Genomic DNA, 27914 nt, shown 5'->3' on the forward strand with positions numbered 1-27914 from the left:
TGGATCGGGGAATCCCCCTCGCGCCCGACGCCATGAACCGTCGTTGTTCGTCCTTGATACGTCTCCAACGAATCTATAATTTATGAAGCATTCATGCTATATTATTGTCTGTTTTGAATAATTATGGGCTTTATTATACACTTTTATATTACTTTTGGGACTAACCTATTAACCGGAGGCCCAACCCATATTGCTGTTGTATTGCCTGTTTCAGTATTTCGAAGAAAAAGAATATCAAACGGAGTCCAAAAGGAATGAAACCTTCGGCGGGCGTGATTTTTTTGAAGATTATCATCCTGGAGACTTGGAGTTCACGTTGGAAGATCCTCGAGGAGGCCAGGAGATAGGGGGCGCCCCCCCCCTACTGGGCGCCCCCCTGTCTCGTGGGCCCCTCGAGCACCCCCCGGCCGACTTCTTTCGCTTATATAAGCCTACGTACTCTAAAACCATTGAATATCCAGATAGATCGGGAGTTCCGCCGCCGCAAGCCTCTGTAGCCACCAAAAAAACTCTCGGGAGCCCATTCCGGCACCTTGCCGGAGGGGGAACCCATCACCGGTGGCCATACTCATCATCCCGGCGCTCTCAATGACGAGGAGAGAGTAGTTCACCATCGGGGCTGAGGGTATGTACCAGTAGCTATGTGTTTGATCTCTCTCTCTCTCTCTCTCTCTCTCTCTCGTGTTCTCGACTTCACACGATCTTGATGTATCGCGAGCTTTGTTATAATAGTTGGATCTTATGATGTTTCTCCCCCTCTACTCTCTTGTGATGAATTGAGTTTCCCTCTTGAAGTTATCTTATCGGATTGAGCCTTTATTTGAGAACACTTGATGTATGTCTTGCCGTGTTTATCTGTGGTGACAATGGGATATCACGTGCCACTTGATGTATGTTTTGGTGACCAACTTGCGGGTTCCGCCCATGAACCTATGCATAGGGGTTGGCACATGTTTTCTTGACTCTCCGGTAGAAACTTTGGGGCACTCTTTGAAGTACTTTGTGTTGGTTGGATGAATCTCAGATTGTGTGATGCATATCGTATAATCATGCCCACGGATACTTGAGGTGACAATGGAGTATCTAGGTGACATTAGGGTTTTGGTTGATTTGTGTCTTATGGTGTTATTCTTGTATGAACTCTTTAATAGATTGATCCGAAAGAATAACTTTGAGGTGGTTTCGTACCCTACCATAATCTCTACGTTTCTTCTCCGCTATTAGTGGCTTTGGAGTGACTCTTTGTTGCATGTTAAGGGATTGTTATATGATCTATCTATGTTATTATTGTTGAGAGAACTTGCACTAGTGAAAGTATGAACCCTCGGCCTTGTTTCCTATCATTGCAATACCGTTTACGCACACTTTTATCGCTCGCTACGTTGATGTTTTTATAATTTCAGATTACAAATACCTTTATGTACTATCTATTTTGCACTTGTATCACCATCTCTTCGCCGAACTAGTGCACCTATACAATTTACCATTGTATTGGGTGTGTTGGGGACACAAGAGACTCTTTGTTATTTGGTTGCAGGGTTGCTTGAGAGACACCATCTTCATCCTACGCCTCCTATGGATTGATAAACCTAAGGTGATCCACTTGAGGGAAATTTGCTACTGTCCTACAAACCTGTGCACTTGCAGGCCCAACAACGTCTACAAGAAGAAGGTTGTGTAGTAGACATCAAGCTCTTTTCTGGCGCCGTTGCCGGGGAGGTGAGTGCTTGAAGGTATATCTTTAGATCTTGCAATCGAATCTTTTTGTTTGTTGTTTTATCACTAGTTTAGTTTATAAAAGAAAACTACAAAAAATGGAGTTGAGTTTGTCTCATACGCTTCATCTTTTTAAGATCTTTCATGAGTTTGATGAAAAGGAAAATTTTGCTCAAGTGCTAAAAGAAGAAATCTATAGAATGTTTGATACTAAATCTTTGAATGATGAGCATGATTGCAATGTTGTTAGTATGAATTCCTTGAATATCCATGATGCTAATGATATGCAAAGCCACAAGCTTGGGGAAGCTATGTTTGATGAATATGATATTTTTTGTCCCCCAAGTTTTGATGAGCAAAATTATTATGATAAAAGCATGCCTCCTATTTATGATGACTATATCGATGCAAGTGGGTTTGGAAGAGTGTCAACTTTAGGAAGTAGTAATCCCATTATTTTGGAGGATGTTGAATCTTATTGTGATGAATATGAAAGTGGATTTGGAAGAGTGTCAACTTTATGTAGTGATGATTCCACTATTTCGGAAGAGGTTCCAATTGATTATGAGAACAAAGTTGCTATCTATGATGATTATTGTGATGACTTGTATGCTATTAAGAATAATGATAACCATGAAACTTGTCATCATGATTTTAGTTTTCAATTGGATTATGCCTCACATGATAATTATTTTGTTGTGTTTGCTCCCACTACTATTCATGAGAAGAAATTTGCTTATGTGGAGAGTAGTAAATTTTCTATGCAAGTAGATCATGAAAAGAATGCTTTAGGTGCTGGTTATATTGTTTAATTCATTCATGATGCTACTGAAAATTATTATGAGGGAGGAACATATGCTTGTAGGAATTGCAACAATATCAAGTTTCCTCCCTATGTGCTTAAAATCTTGAAGCTATGCTTGTTTTACCTTCCCATGCTAGTTGATTATTGTTCCCATAAGTTGTTTGCTCACAAAATCCCTATGCATAGGAAGTGTGTTAGACTTAAATGTGCTAGTCATATGCTTCATGATGCTCCCGTTATGTTTCAATTCTTATCTTTTATGTGAGCATCATTGCCATCATCATGCCTAGCTAGAAAGGCATTAAAGAAAAGCGCTTGTTGGGAGACAACCCAATATTTATCCTTACTGTTTTTGTGTGTCCACATGATTATGATACTGTATTAATCATGTTTTATATCTTTTGTTTCAATAAACTGCCAAGTAAGACCTTTAGGATAGCTTACGGTGATAGTTGTGTTGATCCTGCTGAAAATCAGAAACTTTTGCACCCAGTAAATTAGTTTTTTTTAATTCACAGAAACATGCTTATGATCTGATACTTTTTGCTATGGATTGGTACACGAATTTCTTAGGACTTCCTAATTTGGTAGAATTTTTGGAGTTCCAGAAGTATATGTTTGATACAGATTACTACAGACTGTTCAGTTTTTGTCAGATTCTGTTTTCTTTGTGTTGTTTGCTTATTTTGATGAATCTATGAGTAGTATCGGAGGGTATGAACCATAGATAAGTTGAAGTACAGTAGATATTACTCCATATGAATTTAGAATGAGTTCATTACAGTACCTAAGTGTTGGTTTTATTTTCTTATACTAATGAAGCTTACGAGTTTTGTTTTGAGTTTTGTGTGGTTGAAGTTTTCAAGTTTTGGGTAAATGATTCGACGGACTATGGAATAAGGAGTGGAAACAGCCTAAGCTTGGGGATGCCCAAGGCACCCCAAGGTAATATTCAAGGATAACCAAGAGCCTAAGCTTGGGGATGCCCCGGAAGGCATCCCCTCTTTCGTCTTCGTTCATCGGTAACTTTACTTGGAGCTATATTTTTATTCACCACATGATATGTGTTTTTCTTGGAGCGTCATTTTATTTTGTTAGTATTTGCTTGCTTTTATTTAGAATAATGTTTTGCATCTTTAGTTTCAATAAAAATGTCAAGGATAGCCTTTGCCATGCTTATTTTGCTAGCATACATGTTGCTGTTTAAAAACAGAAAGTTTACCGCTGTTGCAAAAATTCCCTAGAAAATTCAGAGAATGGTATAATGTTGAATCTTTTTGAATATTGAGCTCTGATAAATATATTACAGTGGGAATTTCTATCATAATTTTTGGAGTTAGGGAAGTATTGATAATATTGCATTCTTTACAGACTTCACACGATCTTGATGTATTGCGAGCTTTGTTATTATAGTTGGATCTTATGATGTTTCTCCCCCTCTACTCTACTGTGATGAATTGAGTTTCCCTCTTGAAGTTATCTTATCGGATTGAGCCTTTATTTGAGAACACTTGATGTATGTATTGCCGTGTTTATCAGTGGTGACAATGGGATATCACGTGCCACTTGATGTATGTTTTGGTGACCGACTTGCGGGTTCTGCCCATGAACCTATGCATAGGGGTTGGCAGACGTTTTCTTGACTCTCTGGTAGAAAGTTTGGGGCACTCTTTGAAGTACTTTGTGTTGGTTGGATGAATCTGAGATTGTGTGATGCATATCGCATAAGCATGCCCACGGATACTTGAGGTGACAATGGAGTATCTAGGTGACAATAGGGTTTTGGTTGATTTGTGTCTTAAGGTGTTATTCTAGTACGAACTCTTTAATAGATTGATCTGAAAGAATAACTTTGAAGTGGTTTTGTACCCTACCATAATCTCTACGTTTGTTCTCCGCTATTAGTGGCTTTGGAGTGACTCTTTGTTGCATGTTGAGGGATTGTTATATGATCTATCTATGTTATTATTGTTGAGAGAACTTGCACTAGTGAAAGTATGAACCCTAGGCCTTGTTTCCTATCATTGCAATATCGTTTACGCTCACTTTTATCGCTCGCTACCTTGATGTTTTTGTAATTTCAGATTACAAATACCTTTATCTACTATCTATTTTGCACTTGTATCACCATCTCTTCGCCGAACTAGTGCACCTATACAATTTACCATTGTATTGGGTGTGTTGTGGACACAAGAGACTCTTTGTTATTTGGTTGTATTGTTGCTTGAGATAGACCATCTTCATCCTACGCCTCCTACGGATTGGTAAACCTTAGGTCATCCACTTGAGGGAAATTTGCTACTGTCCTACAAACCTGTGCACTTGCAGGCCCAACAACGTCTACAAGAAAAAGGTTGTGTAGTAGACATCAATCCTCGTCGTGGTCACCTCGTCGCCCTCGCCATGGCCGACCTCGTCCTCGTGCCCACCGCGCTCCCTGGCGCCTAAGGCCTCGTCCTTCTACTTTGTCATCGTCCCCTACTTCATCTACGTCGCCGGGATCGAGCTCGTCCTCGTCTTCGTCGCCGTTGCCTTCGACTCCGGCCAACGCCCTGCAGCTCCTAAGCCTCCCACCGACCCCCTCTCCCCTCCCGTTTTTCCTCCATAGGCCGCGGTCGCCATGCTCGATGTTTGCTGTTGCTGGTGTTGGTCCCACCGATAGCCACTGTTACTGCTGCTCCCCTGACTCTCGTCGCGCCTCACCTCGCTCCGGCAACGACCAGGCCGCGCCTTGGCTACGCGCCCCACGCCCCAGACCGCGCCTTCGCGCGCATCCACGCACCCATCGCTCCCCTGCTGCTTCGCCACAGCTTGTGTTCCCTCGACCGCGTCCCTTGACGCCCCTCCCCGCACTAGTCGTGCCTGGCGCCACGCCTGCGATGGCCCCTGCGGCCCCGCCTCTCCATCGGCTGCCCCGGTCCGGCCACCATGCGCCCTGTTCCCCCTACGCCTTGCAGCCAAGCCCCGCGACGCCCGCTCACATGCTCCATGCGCCCGGCCCGTGCTGGCGTCGCCCTCCGCTGGTGCCGCCGTACCGCCCACCACCTCTGCCACCATGTCTGGCGCCCACCGGCGTCGTCGCGCCCTTCTGGGCGGGCTCCCCGTCGCCCACGCGGGTTTGCCCACACCCGGTTCCGCCCCCCAACGCCTGTTAGGCCCCCTCGGGCATATGACATATGGGCCCATGCCCTTGATTAGATAAAAAAAGAAGTGTAAAAAACATATTAAAAATAAAAATTAATCAATTAGTTAAATGCTTAATTAACTTAATTAATTAATCTTAATTAAACTAATGAACTAGATTAGTTAATTTAATCAGTAGTTAGATAAATGTGTGCATGACAGGGGGACCCCACCACCTGTTGACCAGTCAAACATTGACTGGTCAACTGGGACCCCCTGGACCCATTGGTCAGCCCCTGGGTGCACTCTGGGTGCACTACACCTGGTGCACTTAGCAGTTTTGCTATTTTAATTCGAATTAATAATAAATCCAGAATATTCTTTAAATCTTTGAAAAATCATAGAAATTAAACCGTAGCTCCGATGAAAAAGTTTTCTACATGAAAGTTGCTCAAAATTTCGAGACGAATCCGGATATGTGATCCGATCGTCTGCCACACATCTCTAGCATAGCAAACCTGCAAACTTTCTACTCCGGTTCATCTGTGTGACAGACGTCCGGGGCCGGGAAAACTTTCTTGGATGTTTCCCCCTTTGCCAGTAACGCCTAGCACTGCGTTAGAACACCTCTAGCCCTGCTTATAATCATGTTGTGCATATGTGTGCATGTATTTACTGTTTATTCCCCCTCTTCTCTCCGATAGACCCCGAGACCACTGCTGATGTTCCTGTGATTGACTACGTCGATGATGACCCTTCTTCCGTTTCAGCGGAGCTTCCAGGCAAGCCCCCCCTTTGATCATCCCGATATCGCCCATTCTATACTCTCATGCTTGCATCAGATTTTGCTACTATTATTGTTTGCTCCTATTCTGATGCATAGCCTGCTTTTGTACCTGCTTATTGTTACCTACCTGCTTATCCTAAACTGCTTAGTATAGGTTGGTTAGTGATCCATCAGTGACCCCACCTTGCCCTTGTTTCCCCTGCTTCATCATTGATGTCTCGATCAACGTGATCGAGGAATAGAGCCCGACACCTCACATCACATCACGCCCCTTTAGTTGCTCGACTCCGTAGAGCTACTATTGAGTGCTGAGGGTGATCCCTCATAATGCACTCTTGATGATAATTCTGTAGTGTAGCTATTCGGTCGTGGTCATCGAGGGGATTTCCTCTTTCTCCATTCCCGATACGGCTCTGTCGTTCAACACCTCAAGTGTGAACCTTGAGGGTGGTCCCTCTTACGTTCACCTTGATGATTACATTGGGTGGAATCCACCGGGGGTGATTCCTCGGGTTTTCCCCTTGATGTCTGGACACACAATTGCCTTGACTTTACTTGAGACCGTTGTGAAAGCTGGGCGGGCCCGGAGAGCACCGGTGCGACATGACGGTGGCGGCTGACTGTTAGGGGTATCACCCGGGAGGGGGTGATAGCTCCGGACTTGTGCCGACAACCATCACTTCTTTTAATAATGCACTAACAGGTTTGGGTATTTGTTTTGAGTTTGCCTCTGTCCTTTATGCACTAACCACCATGCGAGAATAGTTATGGGCCTCGACGTCGCAGTATCAGCCGAAGCTTTGTCAGACGTCTAGTGCAGCATTGTGGTATGGTCGGATCATGCTGGCCATCCGAGGCGGTGCTGGTATCCACCCTGCACACAACGATGCGGAGTGCTGCGGGCGATGGGCCCAAGGCCCCGGAATGCTTAGGATGTAGACCAGCAGGGACCTCTCTGCTGAGCATAGGTAGGGTTGCGACGTGTTGATCTTCCAAGGCCGGGCATTGACACCAGAAAGGTGTGTCCGGCCAGAGTGATCGAGCGTGTTGGGTAACGTGGTGCACCCCTACAGGGAAGATTATCTATTAATAGCCGTGTCCACGGTAACGACTGTTCAGACCTATATCCTGATCTTATATAACTAGAAATGGATACTTGTGATGGATATGTGGCTCCGGGATTGCTTTCTCACAGGGAGTCGAGGAAGGATCTCTGGGCGTTAATGCTACAACATGCTTGTTAATTATAAACTGCTATTCTTTACTCTCCTACATGTTGCAACATGCTCGGAGCTGCTTGAAGATGCTAGTCTTCGATAGGCTAGGCCTTCCCCATCTATTCTGGCATTCTGCAGTTCAGTCCACAGATACAAACCTTCCATTTGATACCAATGCATACTTAGTATAGATATGATGCTTGCGAGTACTTTGGATGAGTACTCATGGTTGCTTTGCTCCCCTTTTCCCCCTTCTTCCTTCTTTCTGGTTGTTGCTACCAGATGGGGGATCCCAGGAGCCAGATGATACCACCCCCGCCGACAACTACTACTACCCAGAGGGTGCCTTCTACTACATGGAGCCCGCCGACGACCAGGAGTAGTTAGGAGGTCCCAGGCTGGAGGCCTTGCCTCTTCGATCCTTGATGTTTGTGCTAGCCTTCTTAAAGCAAAACTTGTTTAACTTATGTCTGTACTCAGATATTGTTGCTTCCGCTGACTCGCTTGTGTATCGAGCTTTTGTATTCGAGCCCTTGAGGCCCCTGGCTTGTAATATGAAGCTTGTATGTCTTTCTTTTGTGTTTAGCGTTGTGTTGTGATATCTTCCCGTGAGACCCTGATCTTGATCGTACACGTTTGCGTGTATGAATAGTGTACGATTGAATCAGGGGCGTCACAAGTTGGTATCAGAGCCGACTGCCTGTAGGATCCCCCTTTCCAACTCCTTGGCCGAAGTTGAGTCTAGTCTTTGAAAAACTGATTTACTAACATGGCTGTGTGGCTTACGGGCCCACTGTCGGTGTCAAAACTGGCGGATCTTGGGTAGGGGGTCCCGAACTGTGAGTCTAACGCTAATGGTAACAGGAGGCGGGGGACACGATGTTTACCCTAGTTCAGGCCCTCTCGAAGGAGGTAATACCCTACTTCCTGTTTGATTGATCTTGATGATATGAGTATTACAAGAGTTGATCTACCACGAGATCGTAGAGGCTAAACCCTAGAAGTTAGCCTATGATTATGATTGTTGTTGTCCTACGGACTATACCCTCCGGTTTATATAGACACCGAAGGGGGCTAGGGTTACACATAGTCGGTTACAGAGAAGGAGATCTACATATCCGAATTGCCAAGCTTGCCTTCCACGCAAAGGAGAGTCCCATCCGGACATGGGACGAAGTCTTCAATCTTGTATCTTTATAGTCCAACAGTCCGGTCAAAGTATATAGCCCGGCTGTCCGAGGACCCCTTAATCCCGGACTCCCTCAGTAGCCCCTGAACTAGGCTTCAATGATGATGAGTCCGGCGTGCAGATTGTCTTCGGCATTGCAAGGCGGGTTCCTCCTCCGAATACTCCATAGAAGATTTTGAACACAAGGATCATGTCCGGCTCTGCAAAACAAATTCCACATACCACCGTAGAGAGCACAATATTCCACACATCTAATCTTCTGACAGCCTTTCATAGCGTGACATCACGCCACGGCCCGGTCATTATTCGAACCGTTTTTCACAACCAGCCACTACACGCGCTGCGAGGCTGTTTTATTGGCATGTCTTGTCGAAGCAGAGATCATGTTCCCCTTATCACGGGATTCTCATCAATACAGGTGTGGGTAACCCAACCACGCTTGTTTAATATGACTCCCCGATTTTAGGCAAGCCCAAATGGCCACGTAGGGGACGCTTGATATTCATCCTCTTTATAAGGGGCCAAGGCCTGTCCTTTTCTTCCCACGCTCGATCCTTCCCCTCCCGCACCTTGAGTTGCAACACCCAAGGCTCAAGCTAAGCGCTTCGGACCTTCAACCATGTCCAGATCCAACCTTCAAGGCCAGTGGATGGCGTCTTCTGTCACAGAGGAGGACATCAAGAAGCTTAGGAAGGCCAGGTATCTCACCGCCGAAATCCCGCATAGGCTGCCTGCTCAAGGGCAGGTCATCCCCACTCCCGAACCCAACAAGAGTGTTGTATTTATTTCCCACTTCCTTTGAGGGCTGGGTTTTAGTCTTGATCCCTTTGTGAGAGGGCTCATGTTCTATTTCGGGATAGACTTCCATGATCTAGCTCCGGATTCACTACAAAAAAATACACTTCCGTGATGATACGTGTTTGTCACAGTAGGTCGCGTTTTTTGTCATGCATGTACATCCACAAAAAATTTATGACAGAATCAAGATAGTCATACATGTGTTGTCGTAGAAGTGTTCGATGACATTACCAAAATTATCATCACGGAAGTGTCCACTTCCATGACGATAAATTGCGCGTTACAGAACTGCTTTCGTCAAGGGTGACCCACACGTGGCATCCACCGTAACGGAACGCCGTTAAGCTATCGAGTCGGGTTTTGGATCTGATAACCCATTAACAACCCCGACCAATGGGGATTTTCCACGTGTAAAATCATCATTGGCTGGACGAAACACGTGTCGGCTCACCGTTGGCACAGATGTCATCCACTCATTGGACAGAAGGCGCCTATGATACGTTGACATGTGGCACGACCCAACAGAGGCCCATTCCTGTGAAAGGGCCAGCCCATTTGACTTGGTCAAAAGGTGGTGGGCTGGCCCATGGAAAGCCTATTAATGGCCTGTTCCCATATAGCCCATTTACAGCCCGCTAACCCAAGGCCCATTACGCCCTATCCGAATTAGGCCCAATAGCGTCATCTGGGCCATCCAATATGATTCCAGCCCGTTTTCACTTCTGGCCCATGTATGGCCCATGACGTCTTTTGGCCCATATGAGGCCCTATGTAACTCTTGGCCTATTAACGGCCCGTGGTGAAACTGGCCCGCAATGAACAGTGTATCACTTTACACCCACTAACGGTCTGTGGTGAAACTGGCCCGTAATGAACAGTATATCACTTTATACCCATTAAGGGCCCGTTATTCAGTTGGGCCGTTTCTAGCAAATGTTATCTTTCAGCCTTCTCAGAGCCCATTTATTCTTGAGCTCATTTCCAGCATTCCTTTACTTACGGACCGTTACTGTCATTTTCTGCTTGTGGGCCAAATTCAGCCCGTGGTTACATCGGCACATTTGTGGTCCGTTAATATGTTGGGCCGTTTTCATAGCGTCATCGAATACGGCCTATGAACGATGGCCCGTTATGGTCATATGGCCCATATAAGGCCCATTGATGATACGACCCGTAGAAGGCCCATTGTTTCTACGGCCCGTAGAAGGCCCATTGTTTCTACGGCCCGTAGAAGGCCTACTGTTTCTATGGCCCGTAGAAGGCCCACTATTTCTACGGCCCGTAGGAGGCCCAGTGTCACTACAGTAAATATTAGCCCATGGTTATTGTGGCCTAGTTTTAAAAAGAACTACACTGACTACAAGCAAACAAATAAACAAGACAACAAGGAAATAAATAAGCAAGCAACTTATGCTAGGCTATCACGACTGTTACACATATTACATCCACTGGGCATCAAAGTTCGCCACCAGTGCAAATATAGGGAACAAAACAACATATCATATACACTGGTTGTCAAAGTTGGCGACCAGCGCAAATAAACGTCGTAGCAAAACAAATCCAGAACTGAAACCACTTCAGAAGATCTCAAGAAGCAATATCCTGGGTACCCATAATGCTAGCAAGATGCTTAGGAAGCTTATTAACTTTCTCCAGCGCTTGCTGTTGCACCAAAAAATATGCATCTGAATTCTGCAGGGACTTCCTTAGTCCTTCAGCTTCCTGTCACAGCACATCTGATCGATGTCTTTCAACTTGAAGTTGAGACTCAAGAAGACGAACTGATTCAGGCAGCGAGTTCGAAGAGCTTGTGCCAGCAGTAGTGGCTAGTAACTCGAACACTACATCAAGACATGACTTTTGGGTTCCCTCACCGTCGTCAAGATAGTTTTTATCAGCTTTCTTGGAGACCAACAGGGATGTCTCACTATCTTGAACCTTATCTGCATTACTTCCTTTACCATTGGATAACGTGGTACTGTTCTCCAATATTTTGTCCGCATTCTAAAAGAGAAACAAGCAGACACATCACATGTTTACCATGTTGTATATGAAACTCATTTTGGTAAATGAGTTCAGTAGTAAAGTGGACAGGATAACAGCATGAAACAAACATATATCTATGTGCCATGGTCACTTTATGGTCTATATCATTATAGTTTTTGTTGCCAAATCAAGATAGAGACACAGTTCAAATAATATTTGTTCAAGACAAAGCAGAATAGACAGAATATAAGTGTGGGTAACTATAGAGCAATAACAACACTTGTAATGTGCATGATAGGAGAACATAACAGTTTATTCAATTGAAACAGAAATCAACATAGAGCAGGTTACAACAGCAAACCAGTTAAAGAAACAGGTTTAAAACATACCTGTTGCGCCATTGGAGTTTCAATTCCATCCTTCAAATTTGAAAATAGTTGGTATGAGTAAATACAGTAATGCAAGAGCAAAGGATTATGAACCATAGCTACAGAACCTGACCTGAGAACAAATCTTCTTCTCCTTTAAGTGTTGAGTTGGGATTCAGAGTGGTGGTCCTCGTGCGTTGCGCACTGCAGTTCCCTTACTAAACTCTCATGTTTGGGTGCTCTGTGGTGGAGATGGTGCTGTGTCAACTGGAACTGGGTTACTATCTGCCGGGGTTGGGGTTAAAAGGGGTGTAGCTGGTTCTCTGTCCAACTGGGTAGGGGTACAATCTGCGAGAGTATGGGTTATGTGTGGTGGATCTTGTCCTTGGGCAAGTACCATCGTGGTTCTATCTGCATCACCTGGTAGCACTATCTTTTCTGAAGACCGTGTTGTTACTCCCTTAGTTACTGCCATCACGCTCTCCAATTCAAATGGCTGATAAACAAGAAAAGTAATTGAAAGTATAGCCATTGTATGATAGACAGGTGCAATGGATAGTGGGGACTAAAAGAGGGAATGAAATAATTCATATTTATGTTGTCTAACCAAACAGGATAGCATGACACAATTTCACATATATGATGGCTAACTAAATAGGATAGCATGACACAATTTCACATTATGATGGCTAACTAAAAAAGATGGAAAGACATAGTTCAAAATATGAGACTATGTAAACAGGATGACATGACATAACTATATAATGTGTTTATTAAATAGGTTGGCATGCCATAATTCACATACATTCATGGATAGAATGCCATAATTCTAAATATGATGACTGTAAACACTAAACAGGATGAGATGATATAACTATATGATGTCTTTATTAAATGGGTTGCCATGCCATAATTCAGATAGATGATGTGTATGTACTATGTAAACATGATGGCATGATATAATTCAAATATATGATTTATATAGTAAGCAAGTAAACATATGGCAATCTATATATGATGTAAAAACTAAGCAATGCAAGACAACATGCATGGCATGGGTAATATAACCCTGCCAAGTTTGAGCATAGACCTCAGGGGGGAAATAGGACTGGTCATCAGTCTCTGAATCCTCCTCTGAGGAGCTCTCTGTAGCCAGCAAGATGTCTCCTTCAGCAGGTAGCATTGTCTGCTCTAAATACCTTGTTTTCACTCCAGATACTTCCATCACCGCTTCAAATGGCTGATGCACAGGAAGAGTAGTTGAATATACAAACGTTGTCGACAAATGGAACACGTAATACAAAAAAATGATAGCATGGTATAATTCACATAAATGATGATTGGCTAAACAGCATGGCATTGCATAATTCACATATATAATGCCTTTGCAACAAGATAGCATTGTATAATTCACATATATAATGTCTTGCAACAAGATGGTAATGCATAATTCACATATATGGTAATTAGACATTGAACAGGTGGCATTCACACAAAGCATGTCTAAACTAATCAAATGGCATAGCAATACGAGACACCATACACACGATATGAGCAACATAACCCTGCCAAGTTAGAGCATACACCTTGGGGGGGGGATAGGATTGGTCATCTGTCGCTGAATCCTCCTCTGAGGAGCTATCCGTAACCAGCGAGATATGCGCTTTGTCAGATAGCATAGTTTGCTCAGAAGACCTTGTTTTTACTCCAGAATTTGCCATCACCGTGTCAAATGGCTGATGCACACAAAGAGCAGTTGAATGTACTAACATTGTTGACGAATGTAATATGTAACGGAAAAAAAGATGGCCTGATATAATTTACATATAAGATGACTGACTAAGCAGGATGGCATTGCAAAATTCACAGATATGATGCCTGGCTAAACAAGGTGGCGTTGCATAATTCACATAAACGATGAATAAACTAAACAGATGGCATTCGCACAAAGGATGTCTAAACTAAGCAGATGACATATTTGATGTATAAAGTAAGCAATGCAAGACACCATATGCATGATATAACCAACATCAGCATGCCAAGTTAGAGCGAAGACCTCAGGTGGGTAAATAGGAGTTATCTTCTCCTTCTGAATTCCCCTCAGAACAGATATCTTCCAGTCGATTACAATCCGAAATGCGTGGTGGGGGGGGGGGGGCTGCCTTTGCGCCTACCATGGAGCGACGTCTGCATGAAATTATATTGCCATGCAAGGCTCATCTCTTTTGCTCTACATGTTGAGTTCCATTGTTTACAATAACTGTCATGCATAGGAATAAAACATAGTGAGATTATGTAAGGAGTGCATGCAGAAATCCAGAGTGATGGTAGCAACCTGTGGATAGACCCAAAACCAATGATAGTAGGCAGACAATGGCTTCAATTAATAAATACAGATAATGGCTTCTTTACTGTTTGTTTCCCACCCAACATGAAACTCATAGTAGACACCGAAGATTAACCAGATAGTAGATAGATACTATTGATAGCGGCCTCGATATGTACCCCACAATCATTTAAAAACTCATGTTTGACCATTAGTTTGGAGCTGACTCAGAGTCTAATCGGTGAACAGGACTATAAAGCAGCATGTAATATTAAGCGATGCATAACGTAAGCAGACACGAAAGAGTGTGACCACTCTTGCAAACCCGTGTAGTCCTCGAGGTCATCTGCTCAGCCGATGATGGTAATGCAGTTTTCATGGCTGCCAGCGGCGGGGAAGAAGATCTGAGGCGGCGAAAGATAGTCTGGAGGCCAGATCCCTGCTCTGCTGGACCCTTCTGTCGTTGGAGCAGCTGAGCTGGGGTGGACGACGGCGCAGCAGTACCAGGATAAACCACGCAAGGTTTTCTTTGACAACTATCTGTAAGAGAAGTAATACTATAAGGGCTCATTTGAATTGGAGGATTCCAACAATGCAGGGATAGGAAATAGACAGGAATAGGATAGGAATGCACGTGCAAAACAGAGAATTTAAAAACACACGATTCCTGCCAATCTGGGTGTTTGATTCACAACGATTGGAAGATCATAGGATGCAAAGAAGCATGGTGAGATTAAGTCAAACCACAAGAAAATGTATGGTTATGATGCTATTATGCTATTATCTCTTAGTCTTGTGCTTCATGAATAGGAATTTTAAAAGGAGGACAAGTGAAAATTAAAATTCCTACGTCTTTTCTTTCAAGGAGACACTAAAGGAACAAATCCGTGTGCTCAGTGGACAATATATATAACATGTAGAGTAAAAAAGAGATGCAACAAGTGTACAACCTCTTTGGCGAAGCCATGTCGATCTTAGCGTGATTGGGTTGGACGGTGAGGATGCTCCGGCTGATTTTGCTATCGGAGGAGGGGAAGAAGATCTTAGGCATCTGGAGATGGAGCCCGAGCTACTGCTCCGCTGTGATGGAGGGTTTCGTCGTTGGAGCAGCTCCGGTGAGTTGTACGACGCCGAGGCTGAAGCAGGACAAGAAGGACAACGAACAACGTTAACCCGAGTGGAATTCTAATAGCATCTCCAATACATGACGTAAAATACATAACCACAAAGTGCTAGATGTAAAATACATCAGCCACTCATCTCTGAACTTAATTGTCAAAACTGAACTTAACTGTCGAAACTAAACCTAACTGTACAAACTGAATTTTGCTGTCGAAACTGAATTTGTTGTCGAAACTGAACGCACTAGCAAGGTGTGGCTACACGTCGGTCGACTAACTTAGTCATCTCCGTTGGATACGAAATCAAGGGCCTGCGGTTCATCTTCAACCTCCACCCCCCCTGAGCTGCTAGCCACCATCGGCCAAACAGCAGCCCCCCATCGCCCGCGGCCGGCGGTGCGCTGCCCTGCCCGCCCCGAAAACACTCCCCACCGCCGGTCCGCCGCCGCCCCGACCATCCCTCTAGGCCCCCCCGTGCCGAGATTTTTCTCCGGCGATCCCCACGCCACCGCCCCGCCAATGCCCCGCCAGTGCCGGCGACCACCGCCCCCATCCTGAACCCTAAGATAGATAGTGGGGTACCTCTCCGGCGAGCCCCCTCCCTGCTGCGGCTGGTTCTTCCTTCACCACCGCGAGCCCACCCCTTGGAAATCGACTGACCCAAAAGTTGGTTCAGTCGACTGAAGTGTAGCCAAATCGGAGCAGCATCGCAAGCAAGAGAAAGAGCGAGAGCAGCAGCGCGAGCAAGAGCAATAGCAAGAGCAGACAAGGCAGGGGACCGAGAGCAAGAGCAGAGCAGCAGCATGACCGAGAGCTAAAGTAGCAGTAGCTCCTACTGATGTGGACATCACCACCGAGGGAGCAACACCGTCGAGGAAGTGGCCGGCGACGCCGCCGTGGATGGAGCCGCGTCGTGTTGGCTCGGGACCGAGCGCCGTCAGCACCGTGAGATCGAATCAAGAAGAAAATGCGGCGATTAGTGTACAACTTCTTTGGTGACGCCGATTAGGCCGCAACTTCATCCAAGGAAACAGTGATGATGATGCTCTTCCGGTGGTGCAGGTGAAGACGGCGGTGTGGGAATGGAGGTGGCGCAAAAGACGAGGGGAACGTCGGGGCAGCTCCTTGGAGGTGGAGGACGGGGTGGCTGAACCGGCGAGACGATGAGATCGACGACGTATCCTCATCCGGTATGGTGGATGAGGGACGTCGAGGTGTTGCTGTGGACGACGTCGTCGGGGAAGAAGCTCCGGCTGGGTGGCGGACGGAGCAGGGTGTTGGGTTTCGTCACGGGTTTTCACAGCCTCGGTGTACAAATGGGTGGGCGCATGGGATGTCAGTGGGGAACCATGGCTTAGAGACGCGCTTGTCCGAAATGTGGGGTAAGTTACAAAAGTACCCCCCACCGATTTGAGGCGGTTCTTTTGGTTCAGGGGTACCACGGGCATTTCGTGTGTCAGGATTTCACATGAGGTGGGAGTTTTCATGCACGTTGTAATTTCGGAATAGCAAGGCACGGGTTGAGATGGAGGGAGTTGTCGGAGCACAACGAGACAAAGATATATCTTAAATATTTCGGGCTAACAAGGCGCGGGTTGAAATTTCCGGACAAGCCTAACGTGTACTGTACCAACTGAATCCTTACTACAAATGTCATTCAAAACTTTGAATTCATGTTATGTTCAATTAAAATATTTCGTTGCGTGTATAGTGCATGCAACCTACTACTCAAATGAACGTTTTAGTGCATTCCAAACGTATATACTACCGCTTCAATATGAACTAAATTTGAATAAGATCTACAGTAATGATTGTTGTGAAGTCAAAGCATTTGAATTCATTTCTTTGTTTTAATAAGATCTACAGTCATCATTATTGTCAAGTTAAACCATCGTTTGTGTATTATGTTCACAACACACCACATGATCAGTATCGAGTTACATATGAACTATGTGTACTATTTGAACTCGAACTAGATTTTTTGAATCCACTTTATTTTGATTTCAAATCACATTACATTTCTAGCTCTAGCTAGATCTTCATAATCTAAACTATGTCTCATATGTATAATGTGTTTATCACATTATGTATGGTGCCCCGCCCCCTACGCCTACAAGTATTTAGATGTGAGTTGCAAACACCACACATTACCACAAATTCAAATAAAATTTGAGAATGTTTGATATATAGTATTGTTTAGATTGCTCGATATTTAGTTGTAAGCTGCAAACGCCGCACATTATCACAAATTCAAATAAAATGTGAGATGGTTTGATGTATAGTATGGTTTAGATTGTTCGACATTTAGCTGTGAGTTGCAAATGCCATGCATTATCACATTATGGTATAACATGTGCACAGCACGTGTATCACCGCTATATTCATGCATGTAATGTTTAAAACACTATGATCTCCTATTCAAATATATGAATCCGCTTTCATAGCAAATTATGATCTTTGTTAGTCTCTTACACCCACACAGTCCTCTAACCTTTGTAGCTACCACTAACTTTCTCTCGTGCATGCACACGCCCTCCTCCCCCTCCCCCTCCCTCGGTGTTCTATCCACCGGGCACATTCATTTTTTCCTTTAGGTCATTCTCCCAGAGTCTCCACAACTCCTTTCCAACACACACCGATCGATAAACCTCTCCAGTGATGCCTGCCTACAGCATACACACAGAAACACATGGTTCCCCTTCATCATCCATGGATGCGTCCCAACAGATCTATCACGCACAGGCACACACAGAAACACATCCCCACTCTTATTGATAACATTGCAGGTCCACCCTCAGTTTGTCTAGTAGGCCTCTCCCAACATCTCCGAGAAACAACTCCATCACCCATCCAACACTCTACCTGTCGGTGTCAAAACCGGCGGATCTCGGGTAGGGGGTCCCGAACTACGCATCTAGGCGGATGGTAACATGAGACAAGGGACACGATATTTTACCCAGGTTCGGGCCCTCTTGATGGAGGTAAAACCCTATGTCCTGCTTGATTGATATTGATGATGTGGGTATTACAAGAGTAGATCTACCAAGAGATCAAGGAGGCTAAACCCTAGAAGCTAGCCTATGGTATGATTGTTGTTATTGTTGTTGTCCTACGGACTAAAACCACCCAGTTTATATAGACACCGGAGAGGGCTAGGGTTACACAGAGTCGGTTACAATAGTAGGAGATCCACATATCCGTATCGCCAAGCTTGCCTTCCACGCCAAGGAAAGTCCCATCCGGACACGGGACGAAGTCTTCAATCTTGTACCTTCGTAGTCTTGGAGTCCGGCCGATGATGATAGTTCGGCTATCCGGACACCCCCTAGTCCAGGACTCCCTCAGTAGCCCCTAAACCAGGCTTCAATGACGACGAGTCCGGCGCTCATATTGTCTTCGGCATTGCAAGGCGGGTTCCTTCTCCGAATAATTTGTAGAAGATTGTGAACACCAGGATAGTGTTTGGCTTTGCAAAATAATTTCCACATTCCACCATAGAGAGAATAATATTTACACAAGTTCAATCTGCTGACGTATTTCGTGGCGTGACGTCACACCACAACCAAGCCTTTACTCGAATCGTTTTTATTCTACCGCCTCAGCGCGTTTAGCGAAGCGGTTTCCTTGGCACGTCTTGTCGAAGCAGAGATCGTGCTTCCCCTATTACGGGATTCTCATCAATATGGACGTGGGCAACCCAACCGCGCCATTGATTGCGGCGCTTGGGGGAAAAGCGAGTTTTACCAGGCCGGTGGGGACGCATAGTTTCGCCCGTCCATATATAAGGGGATAAGGATCCACCTTTTCACCTATGCCTTCTTCCTCCTTTGCTTATCCATCTCCGTGCACTCGTGCTCCAGCGCCCAAGTCCGCACATCTCGCCTCGACCTCCTCCAGCCATGTCCGGAGCGGGAGGCAAGTGGATGGCCTCCTCCGTCACGGAGGGGCACATCCAGAAGCTGCGCAGTGCCGGATATTTGTCCAGCAACATCGCGCATCGGCTCCCCGACGAGGGAGAGCTCATCCCCACCCCTAGGCCCCATGAGAGGGTAGTATTCCTTCCCCATTTCCTCCGCGGACTGGGCTTCCCACTCCATCCCTTTGTCCGGGGGCTCATGTTCTACTACGGCCTGGATTTCCATGATCTGGCCCCAAATTTCATCCTCAACATCTCGACGTTTATCATCGTGTGTGAGGCCTTCCTCTGCATCCAGCCCCACTTCGGCTTGTGGGTCAAGACCTTTAGTGTCAAGCCGAAGGTTGTGAAGGGAAGCCAAGCGGAGTGTGGAGGCGCCATGGTGGGCAGGATGTCCAACGTTACTTGGCTTGAGATCACTTTCGTAGAAACCATTAAGGGGTGGCAATCGGGGTGGTTCTACATCACCGAGCCGCGTGACCCTGAATGGGCAGCGGCCCCCGAATTTAGATCTCACATCCCCACACGGCTCACCTCCTGGAAAGAGAGCGGCCGGACATGGGGTGATTTGGAGGAGCTGACCGGACTCGAAGCCTGCATCCAAAAGCAAGTGGACAAGAAGCTCAAGCTTGTCAATGTAGTCCAGGTCATGCTCATCCACCGGATTCTCCCATGCCAACGAAGGGGCTTCAACATGTGGGAGTTCGATCCGGCGCATCACCAGACTTTGAGCGGGCTCTTTGACACTACGTACGAAGATGTCTGGAAGGTGCTGTTCAAGGGCGCCGAGGCTCCTGCATCCGCTACCGAAGATCGCGGATTCAGCTCGCAGCGTCCGGCTGATGAGGTAAGTGATTTTGTCCTTTACGGGACGCTTGTTTTCCATAGTTTGACTCTATGCGGGATCTAAACTCCCTCTCCTTTGACAGGACTGGCTGGCGAAGGCCGAGCAGACTATCTGTCCGGCCCCATTGCCAAACGACCCATCGGACGCCCGCTTAATGGGGCTGCTGGCTCCGGCACCCCACGTGGTGCCGGACAAGAAGGCCAAGAAGAAGGCCACGGGCACTCGGAAGAGTTCCCGTTTTCAGGTGTTATCGGATGATGACTCCGAGGGTGGCTCCTCTCACAAAGGCGAGGAGGAGAAGAAGAAAGCCTCTCCCCTAGCCGGGGGACGGAAGAAAAGGAAGGCCTCCCCAACGAGGGAGGCCGAAGGGTCCAAGAAGGGGAAAACTCTGCCGGACTGCTCTGCCAACGCCAGCAACGACGACGAGGACTGGCCTCCAAGGGCCAAGCTCCTGGCGTGATCGTAAGTATCCGGACTCCCGAATAACTTCATGGTTTTTCTTTTCGCCATGTAATGTCTTTCTAATGCCGCATACAACCCTGCAGTCCGCCCAAGGACGATCTTCCCGCTTCGTCGAGCGGGTCCTTGGGTTCGTCGGATGTGAACAGCACTTCACTTCCAACCGCCTCTTCTCCCCGCGACACTGACGACGTCGAGGTGGGATCCCAGAGAGGGATCCATCCAGAGGAGGAGGACCCAGAGGTAGCACAGGACGATCTCCCGGACTTCGTGCCGGACTCCGCACCGGAACCTGCAGTGGTTCCGGAGTCCGGCGGGCGGCCCCTTCGCAAGAAGGGCAAGACCGTGGCACCGGCGCCCTCCGTCCAATCGGAGGCGCTAGATAACTTGCTGGAGGCGCTCAACGGCGCTTCCATCAAAGAGGAACACCGCACTGTGATGAGTGCGGTGATTCAGAAGGTCCAGCTCGCGAAAGGCGGGCTGACCGAAGCCTGCAGCAGCCTTCTATCAGGCTTTGAGGTAAGAATATTAATATATGTAAAATAGTACAGCATAGACAGTAGCCCCTGATGCTCGGTTCGGTGTTCAGAAAGAAAAGCCGGACTGAGGATCTAAAAAGATATACGTAGGAGTCATAAAAAGTATGTCGATATGGGATTGCAGGCTACCCTGCTGACCTCTGTCGCACTGACTGCGGAGGTCAATGCTTTGAAGCAAAACCTCGAGCGGTCCGAGAACGAGCTCGGCCGTGCCAAGAAGCAACTCGAGGACAAAGAAGGTGAGTAGTGCCTTATCAAAGTTGTACCTTACAGAAAAGGATTTGGTTGCAAAAAGAATGACAAGGATAACATGGGTATTGCAGGGGCCACAAACGTGGTGGCGACCCTGAAGGAGGCAGTGTCCGTGGCCGAACGTAATGCAGCCGCGGAGCGTGCCTAGCGAGAGAAGCAGGAGGCGCGGGTGGCGGAGGTACGGCAAGAGCTCCAGGCTCTCGTGGAAAAACATGAGAGTTTGGAGCGTGACTCGAAGACTCGAGAGTCCGAGCTTGCATCGGCTCTTGAGAGTGCCAAAGCCGCTAAGGCCGAAGCCTACAAGGCCCTCTAGGAAATTGAGGCGTTGAAGAAAATAGCATTGGGTAAGGCATTTTTCATGGAAAGCAAGCATGTGGATGTGGATTACGTGTTACTTACCCGAATTCGGAGCTCTCCAGGAGCGTTCGCAGATCTGCCCTGCAGCGTGTGCGATGCTGCCGCTTTCTACAGGGCCAAGGAGGGGACCTCGACGGAGAAGGTCTTCTGGTCTCAGTATGCTGAGGCCGGACATCCGGTTCCCCTTAGCGACCAGCTGAAGCAGGTGGTCGAGCTCCACAAGGTGGCCGAACAGGCCATGAAGGGCCTCCTAGTTCGGCTGTGGCCTAATGAGGCCATGCCTGGGAGCTACTTCAGCCTAGTGCGGCGGCTGGTGGATGCGTGTCCATGGGTTCAGGTCATCAAGCGATCCGCCTATATTGAAGGTGCCCGTCGGGCCCTTGCCCGTGCTAAGGTGCACTGGGGCAAGATGGATGTTGAGAAGCTTGTGACGGATGCGCAACCGCCGGGCAAGGAGTATCGCACGCCCGAGATGTATTATAAGAGTGTCCTGAAGGGTGCCCGCACTATTGCGGGTGAGTGCTCCAATAATGTAATATTTGAGTAAACTCGCATTTTGTTATCCTGTGCGCAGAGAACTTTGTTCATATGCGCTAAGCAACGCTTGTTGATTTAAAATATTACCTTCTGTGCGGATGTTTATCAAATCTGAGGGATGGCAAGTCGTCGGCTTCAGCCCCCATGCCATGAGTGCTGGGGTGTTCGGTATAAATTTGAGCACTCTTGTTCCCATATTTGGGTCCATCTAGGGAGGCGCTCAACACGACGAACTAGGCAACCGGACTTATAATGCTTGAACACTCTCACTTAGCCATAGAATTCTATAATTTTAAATTTCGGCGAAGCCCCTAGTGTTCGGAAGGCTGAATTCGGGGCGCTATCCATGCCTGGGCCGGACAAAGCCGGTTCCTCGCTCTAAGCGGCATAAGTCTTTAGCTTTCTCCACTGAGGCGTTAACCCAGCTCAACTGGGGCGCAATCGCAGTGGTTCTCCCAGTGCTACCTTAGCCGATACAACAGAATGTAAGGTACCAAAACATGGGAGCCGGGCAAACCCAAGTATTCACCCAAGACATGATTCGGAGCTGATGCATATAATGCTATAAGTTCGGAGTGCTGCACTTGTGAAAGTGTTCGGACTTATCACACCATGATGTGGGGAACATAAGCCCCTGGTGTTTTTAGCCATACCAAAGTGTACGGATGCAACATGTCGTAAATGAACATATGTATAAGAAAGAAAAGCAATTATAAGCAAAAAGGTGCTGCATTGTTTTATTCAAGAAGTGCTGCTATGAATGCAGAACGATACAAACAGTGCGATAAGCAAGGGACGGGACTGTTAAACATGTCCCCCTCTAGGGGTAGGCTGCGGAGTGGTGTATAAAACAGATTAAATGCTCGTAAGGGAGACCACCTGGATATTCGTCCCAGCCTTTCTCCTTCCCTGGCTGTTGCATCGTGTGTTCGGTCGGTCTACTGCCGGACAGGGCCTCTAGTGAACATAGTCCTGTGGGTAAGAAAAAAAAAGGAAAGAAAAAAAGAAATGACACACTTAGGAGCCCCTGATGTGGTTGAGCCGCATTCTGGGCCTGTCGTGGTCGTGCCCCTTCCCCTATGCCCATGGTATCTCCAGAGCGTAATGATGTATGCGAAGGACCAGTCTTGCGATCTTGCGAGGGCTGGGGTTGGGGTCGCATTGCTACGCGTGCTCGGAACGCGCCAAGTGGTCTTGGTGTAGGTTACTTCGGGCGCGTTTGGCCGTGTCTGGTCGCTTAACGGCCGGACTCGAGAATTGCCTTAGGAGGCTGCATTGTACTTCTGCCGCGAGAGCCGCTGTATGTTCCTTCGTTCGGAGGGAGCGCTCGGTGTTTCCGTTGACCGTGATGACTCCTCGAGGGCCTAGCATCTTGAGCTTGAGGTATGCGTAGTGCGGCACCGCGTTGAACTTCGCAGACGCGGTCCGTCCGAGCAAAGCATGATAGCCGCTGCGGAACGGAACTATGTCAAAGATTAACTCCTCACTTCGGAAGTTATCCGGTGATCCAAAGACCACTTCTAGTGTGGCTGAGCCCGTACAATTGGCCTCTACACCTGGTATGACACCTTTGAAGGTCGTCTTTGTGGGTTTAATCCTTGAGGGGTCTATGCCCATCTTGCGCACTGTGTCCTGATAAAGCAGGTTCAGGCTGCTGCCGCCATCCATCAGGACTCTGGTGAGGTGAAATCCATCGACGATTGGGTCTAAAACCAATGCGGCGAATCCGCCGTGGCGGATGCTGGTGGGGTGGTCCCTTTGATCAGAAGTGGTCGGGCAGGAGGACCATGGGTTGAACTTCGGGGCGACTGGCTCCATTGCGTATACATCCCTGAGTGCACGCTTCCGCTCCCTCTTGGATATGTGGGTTGCGTATATCATATTCACCGTCTGCACTTGTGGGGGAAAACCTTTCTGTCCTCTGTTGTTCGGCGGTCGGGTCTCTTCTTCGTCATCGCTGTGCAGCCCCTTGTCATTGTTTTCGGCAATTAGCTTGCCTGCCTGCTTGAATACCCGTTAGTGTGGTTGGCTGGCTTTTCAGGGGTGCCGTGTATCTGGCACAAGCGATCGAGTATTCGGTCCAAATTGGACGGACCCGTAGTAGTTCTTTTGAATGGCTTCTTCCGCTGACCGGGTTTTGAGCCTCTGAATCCGGCGTTGACTGCCGTATCCTCATTATTGTCGCCGTTAATGCGGCGTTTGTTCTTGATGCGACGTGACCTGCCATTGCGATCCTTGGTATCCGGACTGCTGGAATTTTTGCTGAGGTTGTTGCTGTGAGCTAGCCAGCTGTCCTCCCCCGCACAAAAGCGGGTCATGAGTGATGTGAGGGCTGCCATGGATTTCGGCTTTTCCTGTCCCATGTGCCGGGCAAGCCACTCGTCGCGGATGTTATGTTTGAAGGCTGCGAGGTCCTCCGCATCCGGACAGTCGACGATTTGATTTTTCTTAGTTAAGAACCATGTCCAGAATTGTCTGGCCGATTCGTCTGGCTGCTGAATTATGTGGCTTAGGTCGTCAGTGTCTGGTGGTCGCACATACGTGCCCTGGAAGTTATCAAGGAATGCGGCTTCCAGGTCCTCCCAACATCCGATTGATTCTGCTGGCAAGCTGTTAAGCCAATGCCGAGTTGGTCCTTTAAGCTTGAGTGGGAGGTATTTGATGGCGTGAAGATCGTCACCGCGGGCCATGTGGATATGAAGGAGATAGTCTTCGATCCAAACCGCCGGGTCTGTTGTGCCGTCATAGGATTCGATATTCACGGGTTTAAACCCTTCGGGGATTTGATGATCCATTACTTCGTCTGTGAAGCATAGTGGGTGTGCGGTGCCTCTGTATTGGTCTATATCACGACGAAGCTCCAACGAGCTTTGTCTATTGTGTTCGGCCCGGCCGAACTTACTGTGTCCGGCGCGACGGTTGTCGTCACGTATCATGGGGCGCCCACGCGATCCGTAGATCGATCTTGATTGTCTTGCCTTATCCTCCAATATATCTCGCAAGTCCGGAGCATTCCCCTGTGGCCTTGTGCTGTTCGAGCGGTGCCGGGGTACGGTTATAGTGAAAGGCCTAGAGGCCTCTCTGTCGCGGCCGCGAGGTGGCCAGTCAGCCATATTGTGCTCTGGTGATGCAGGTTTATATGCCTCCTCCTCTAATCGGGGGAGCAACTTGCGTTTGGGGTAGCTTTTGGAGGGGCGTTCGAGCTCATGCTCTTCGGCCGCAAGGACTTCAGTCCATCTGTCGGCTAGCAGATCTTGATCAGCTCTAAGCTGTTGCTGCTTTTTCTTGAGGCTGTTTGCTGTGGCCATAAGCCTGCGTTTAAAACGCTCTTGTTCGACGGGATCCTCAGGCACGACAAATTCGTCGTCGTCGAGGCTTGCCTCGTCTCCGGAGGGAGCCATGTAATTGTCATCCTCGACCTCTTCGTCTGCCGCTCTCTCATGAGGGCTGGCATCTCCGTCCTCCTGCGCTGAATCTTGCTGGAGGGGTTTTTCTTCGGCACTGTCTGGGGTATTATTATCTCCGGTGCCGAAATCGCCATTCTTGTTGTGGCGGGATTTAGAGCGGCGCCGCTAATGCCGGCGCTTGGGCTGTTTCTTGGAGGGGTCTTCCTCCGTTGTTCCTTCGCCATTCCCATCCTTTGGGATATCCACCATGTATATGTCGTATGACGAGGTGGCTTTCCAGTGCCCAGTAGGCGCTGGTTCTTGGTCGTCTCCGGCATCGTCGTCCATACCGTCGATGTCGTCGGAGTCGAAGTCTAGCATGTCGGTTAGATCATCCACAGCAGCTACTAAGTGGGTGGTGGGTGCGTCTTGAATTTCTTCGTCATCCGCATCCCAACCGTCCTGACCGCAGTCCGGCCAGGGCTCTCCTGATAACGGGAGATATTTTAGCGAGCTCAAAGCATCACCAAAGGGTGAGTGTTGAAAGATGTCCGCAGCGGTGAACTCCATGATCGGCGCCCAGTCGGGTTCGATTGGTGGGGGCGCGGGAGGTTCGGAGTCCGGCAAGGAGTCCGGCACCTCAGAGTCACGAGCTTTGTGAGGGACAAGGTCAGTGTTCGGCTCTATCGCCGTAGAGGTTGCAGCCCCCGAGGCGGTGTCTAGCCATCCGTCTGCGCAGCCGACTCCGAATTGAAGATCGAAGCGGGCTCGAGTGCGGCCTCCAGGGTACTGTCCGGCTGCAGAGCTAAATCATGCCCGTCGTGATAGTGTGGCGCACTTGGCTGTGGCTCGAATCCATCGAAGATCAAGTCCCCGCGGATGTCAACCGTGAAGTTCAAACTTCCAAATCTGACCTGACGGCCAGGGGCGTAGCTTTCGATCTGCTCCAGATGGCCAAGCGAGTTGGCCGGCAGTGCAAAGCCGCCGAATACAAAGATCTGTCCGTGGAGGAAGGTCTCACCCTGGACTGCGTCGTTGTTGATGATCGAAGAAGCCATCGAGCCTATCGGTGACGACACAGAGGAACTCCCAATGAAAGCACCAATGTTGGTGTCAAAACTGGCGGATCTCAGGTAGGGGGTCCCGAACTGTGCGTCTAGGCAGATGGTAACAGGAGAAAAGGGACACGATGTTTTACCCAGGTTCGGGCCCTCTTGATGGAGGTAAAACCCTACGTCCTGCTTGATTGATATTGATGATGTGGGTATTACAAGAGTATCTCTACCACGAGATCAAGGAGGCTAAACCCTAGAAGCTAGCCTATGGTATGATTGTTGTTATTGTTGTTGTCCTACGGACTAAAACCATCCGGTTTATATAGACACCGGAGAGGGCTAGGGTTACATAGAGTCGGTTACAATAGTAGGAGATCTACATATCCGTATCGCCAAGCTTGCCTTCCACGCCAAGGAAAGTCCCATCCGGACACGGGACAAAGTCTTCAATCTTGTATCTTCATAGTCTTGGAGTTTGGCCGATGATGATAGTTCGGCTATCCGGACACCCCCTAGTCCAGGACTCCCTCACTACCCCTCTCCCTCCCTCTCCCTCCCTCTCTCTCTGTCCCATCAGTTATGTATGGATGTCGACCGATCTCCCTCATGACATAGCTAGGTCTCTCCTTCTCAACGCATATACGAGTCGTTCTACCTCTATAGTTAGGGCTCTGCCTACCCCTCCCCCACCCCTCCCCCCCACACACACCGATACATCAAGCGCTCTAGTCATGTCTCCCTGCCACATACAAACTTTACATGTGCCCTCTAACGTTCCGGTAGGCCAGTCGCCCTATATCTTTGACTTGCACACACACACACAATTTCGATGGCTCTCTTCATTGATCTCGCACCCACCCGTACTTGATCCACTCTTCGACTCTATCGATAGCTATGACCCCTCCCTCTCTTCTCGTGGATTTCCCGACCCTCTATGTATGATATGGATAGGCCTCCATTTCACACACATTGCATGCAAAATTTTGTTTGAGATGTCATCGACACATATTCCCACAAATAATTCACGAAACCAACCCCCCACCCCACCCCACCCCCCACCACAAAACAAAAAACACTCACGAATGCGGTTTGTATCTCTCACACACACCCACGTAGGTGGGGGACGTGCT

This window comes from Triticum aestivum, chromosome 1B (assembly GCF_018294505.1).
Source record: "Triticum aestivum cultivar Chinese Spring chromosome 1B, IWGSC CS RefSeq v2.1, whole genome shotgun sequence".
Classification (NCBI taxonomy): Eukaryota; Viridiplantae; Streptophyta; class Magnoliopsida; order Poales; family Poaceae; genus Triticum; species Triticum aestivum.